This window comes from Coturnix japonica, chromosome 9 (genome assembly GCF_001577835.2).
Source record: "Coturnix japonica isolate 7356 chromosome 9, Coturnix japonica 2.1, whole genome shotgun sequence".
Lineage (NCBI taxonomy): Eukaryota > Metazoa > Chordata > Aves > Galliformes > Phasianidae > Coturnix > Coturnix japonica.
The window spans coordinates 5,831,315-5,835,832 of NC_029524.1; positions in this window are offsets into that span (position 1 = coordinate 5,831,315).

Genomic DNA, 4,518 nt, shown 5'->3' on the forward strand with positions numbered 1-4,518 from the left:
TAACACATTATAGAGCCCCAATATTTAACAGCCGAACGAAGAACCAATTAATTAAACCACAACAAGAGTCCCACCATAATTTATATATACACCAAGTAGGTCAGACCCCATATTAACACATCACAGAGACCCCAATTAAGCACAAGACAACCCATAGGTCAACCCCCACAGACCTCCCATAATTTAACACATAAGACCACCCTCCAACTAAGTTACCAAACACATTGCCCACATGCCCCCCCTATCTCACTACCCCTTGCGTCCCACTTACACACACCGAGTGTGCCTTTCTATTCCACATCAGCACACCCTGCTTCCTCTCACGTCGCTGTGTTGGAAATCCTAGGCCTGGCTCCTCTGAAACAGGCCCCCCCAAACCCACCCACCGCCCTATAAAAGCCCCGCGTGAGAGCGCCCTACCAAACCCCTATAGCCATCAACCCTAATCAATCGTTGTAACGCGCTCGCTTATAAAAACACCCCTCAAACTGGCTCCTCTATGGCACCACGATAATAGGTTTGTACATTTAGTTGTTTTAAGGGCTAGGTTTATTAGGGGCCGGCCGCGAGCGAGCGAACCGGCGCTGTGTCGAGAGATGGGGGAGGGGCGGGGGCGGCACGGAACCGGCAGACATGGCGCCCTACCAGCGAGCGGGATACGGGGAGGCGCACAGGTGGGCGCATAAAAGCGCGGGATGTAAGCACGGTGCGCACATCGTCGTGTGTGCGCGTGTTCTCTGTTGTCTCGTCGTTTGTGTGTTTCTGTTTAGTGTGTGATGTTGCTGTGTGTTGTGTTGTGTTGTGTGTGCAGTGCAGCTTCCCAATAGCATGTAATAGTGCAACCTCGGTGTATTATGTTTGCATTGATGAGTGCATGCACGCTCCATTTCATGTAGTGCACCGTGTGTATGATGTACATGTTTATGAGTGCAACTCAGCATCCATTGAGCTATGTAGTGCACGGTGTATAGTTGTTGCAATGTATGTGTTCATGCAGCTCACAATTGCATACGTATTGTGCACAGTGAGTGTGATGCCATGCAACTCTATTTGCATGTGTGTAGCGTGTCAGCCGTCCCATTGCATGTAATGTCCACTAGTTGTGTGTGTGTGCATGTCGTGTGTTTGTGTGCGTGTCAGCTCCAAAATTGCATGGTAATGTGTGTGCATGGAGTGAGTTGTGATGCCAAATGAGCGCGCGCAGAGGCTCTCATTGCAAGTATGTGCGACTGAACTGCAGAGCCGAGTGGTGGGGGTCTATGTGTCCCTATGGGGGGTCCCTGTGTCCCTATGGGGTGTTGCCATGGCCCTATTAAGATCCCTGTGTTCCTATGGGGGGTCGGTGTGGTCCTATGGGGGGCTGTGTGTTCCTATGGGGGCTCTATGTGTTCCTATGGGGTGTTGCCATGGCCCTATTAGGATCCCTGTGCTCCTATGGGGTGTCACTGTGTTCCTATGGGGGATCCTTGTATTCCTATGGGGTGTCACTGTGTTCCTATGGGGCTCTATGTGTTCCTATGGGGGCTCTATGTGTTCCTATCGGGGTCTGTGTGTTCCTATGGGGGGTCTGTGTGTTCCTATGGGGGGCTGTGTGTTAATATGGGAGTCTATGGGGTCCTATGGGGTGTCACTGTGTTCCTATGGGGTGTCACTGTGTTCCTATGGGGTGTCACTGTGTTCCTATGGGGTGTTGCCATGTCGCCATTGGGGTCCCTGTGGCTCTATGGGGGGTCTATGTGTTCCTATGGGGGCTCTATGTGTTAATATGGCGCTCTATGTGTCCCTATGGGGGGGCCTAGTGTCCCTATGGGGTGTTGCCATGGCCCCATTGGGATCAGTGTTCCTATGGGGGTCTGTGTGTTCCTATGGGGGCTCTATGTGTCCCTATGGGGCTCTATGTGTTCCTATGGGGTGTTGCCATGGCCCTATTAGGATCCCTGTGCTCCTATGGGGGGTCTGTGTGTTCCTATGGGGGGTCTGTGTGTTCCTATGGCGTGTCACTGTGTTCCTATGGGGTGTCACTGTGTCCCTATGGGGTGTCACTGTGTCCCTGTGGGGGGTCCCTGTGTCCCTATGGGGTGTTGCCATTGCCCTGTTAGGATCCCTGTGTCCCTATGGGGGCTCTATGTGTCCCTATGGGGGTCTATGTGTCCCTATGGGGGTCTATGTGTTCCTATGGGGTGTCACTGTGGTCCTATGGGGTGTCACTGTGGTCCTATGGGGGCACTATTTGTTCCTATGGGGCTCTATGTGTTCCTATGGGGTGTCACTGTGGTCCTATGGGGGCTCTATGTGTTCCTATGGGGGCTCTATGTGTTCCTATGGGGGCTCTATGTGTTCCTATGGGGGCTCTATGTGGTCCTATGGGGGCTCTATGTGGTCCTATCGGGGTCTATGTGCTCCTATGGGGGGTCTGTGTGTTCCTGTGGGGGGCTGTGTGTTAATATGGGGGTCACTGTGTTCCTATGGGGTGTCACTGTGTTCCTATGGGGGGTCACTGTGTTCCTATGGGGTGTTGCCATGTCGCCATTGGGGTCCCTGTGACCCTATTGGGGTCTGTGTGTTCCTATGGGGGCTCTATGTGTTCCTATGGGGTGTTGCCATGGCCCTATTAGGATCCCTGTGGTCCTATGGGGTGTCACTGTGTCCCTATGGGGGGTCCTTGTATCCCTATGGGGGTCTGTGTGTTCCTATGGGGGTGTCACTGTGTCCCTATGGGGCTCTGTGTGTTCCTATGGGGGGTCAATGTGTCCCTATGGGGTGTTGCCATGTCGCCATTGGGGTCCGTGTGCCCCTATGGGGGGTCCCTGTGTCCCTATGGGGTGTTGCCATGGCCCTATTAAGATCCCTGTGTTCCTATGGGGGGTCGGTGTGTTCCTATGGGGGCTCTATGTGTTCCTATCGGGGTCTATGTGCTCCTATGGGGGGTCTGTGTGTTCCTATGGGGGGCTGTGTGTTAATATGGGGGTCTGTGGGGACCTATGGGGGTCTATGTGGTCTTATGGGGTGTCCCTGTGTCCCTATGGGGTGTTGCCATGGCCCTGTGGGGGTCTATGTGTTCCTATGGGGGCTCTGTGTGTTCCTATGGGGGGTCCGTGTGTTCCTATGGGGGTCTGTGTGTTCCTATGGGGGTCAATGTGTTCCTGTGGGGTCTCTATGTGTTCCTATGGGGTGTTGCCATGTCGCCATTGGGGTCCCTGTGGTCCTATGGGGGTCTGTGTGTTCCTATGGGGGTCTATGTGGTCTTATGGGGTGTCCCTGTGTCCCTATGGGGTGTTGCCATGGCCCTGTGGGGGTCCGTGTGTTCCTATGGGGGTCTATGTGTTCCTATGGGGGCTCTATGTGTTCCTATGGGGTGTTGCCATGTCGCTATTGGGGTCCTTGTATCCCTATGGGGTGTCACTGTGTTCCTATGGGGGCTCTATGTGTTCCTATGGGGGTGTATGTGTTCCTATGGGGTCTCTATGTGTTCCTATGGGGTGTTGCCATGTCGCCATTGGGGTCCCTGTGGCTCTATGGGGTGTCACTGTGTTCCTATGGGGGTCAGTGTGTCCCTATGGGGGGTCCCTGTGTCCCTATGGGGTGTTGCCATGGCCCTATTAAGATCCCTTTGTTCCTATGGGGGGTCCGTGTGTTCCTATGGGGGCTCTATGTGTTCCTATGGGGGCTCTATGTGTTCCTATGGGGGCTCTATGTGTTCCTATCGGGGTCTGTGTGTTCCTATCGGGGTCTGTGTGTTCCTATGGGGGGCTGTGTGTTAATATGGGGGTCTATGGGGTCCTATGGGGGTCTATGTGTTCCTATGGGGTGTCACTGTGTTCCTATGGGGTGTCACTGTGTTCCTATGGGGGGTCAATGTGGTCCTATGGAGTGTTGCCATGTCGCCATTGGGGTCCCTGTGGCTCTATGGGGGGTCTATGTGTTAATATGAGGGTCTATGTGTTCCTATGGGGTGTTGCCATGGCCCTATTAGGATCCCTGTGTCCCTATGGGGGGGTCTCTGTGTCCCTATGGGGGGTCTATGTGTTCCTATGGGGGGGTGTCACTGTGTCCCTATGGGGTCCCTGTGTTCCTATGGGGTGTTGCCATGGCCCCATTGGAATCACTGTGTTCCTATGTGGGGTCCCTGTGTTCCTATGTGGGGTCCCTGTGTTCCTATGTGGGGTCCCTGTGTTCCTATGTGGGGTCCCTGTGTTCCTATGGGAGCTCTATGTGTTCCTATGGGGGTCTGTGTGTTCCTATGGGGTGTCACTGTGTCCCTATGGGGTCTTTATGTATTCCTATGGGGGCTCTATGTGTCCCTATGGGGTGTTGCTATGTCGCTATTGGGGTCCCTGTGTCCCTATGGGGTGTCACTGTGTTCCTATGGGGGGTCCTTATATCCCTATGGGGGTCTATGTGTTCCTATGGGGTGTCACTGTGTTCCTATGGGGGGTCCTTGTATCCCTATGGGGTGTCACTGTGTTCCTATGGGGTGTCACTGTGTTCCTATGGGGGGTCTGTGTGTTCCTATGGGGG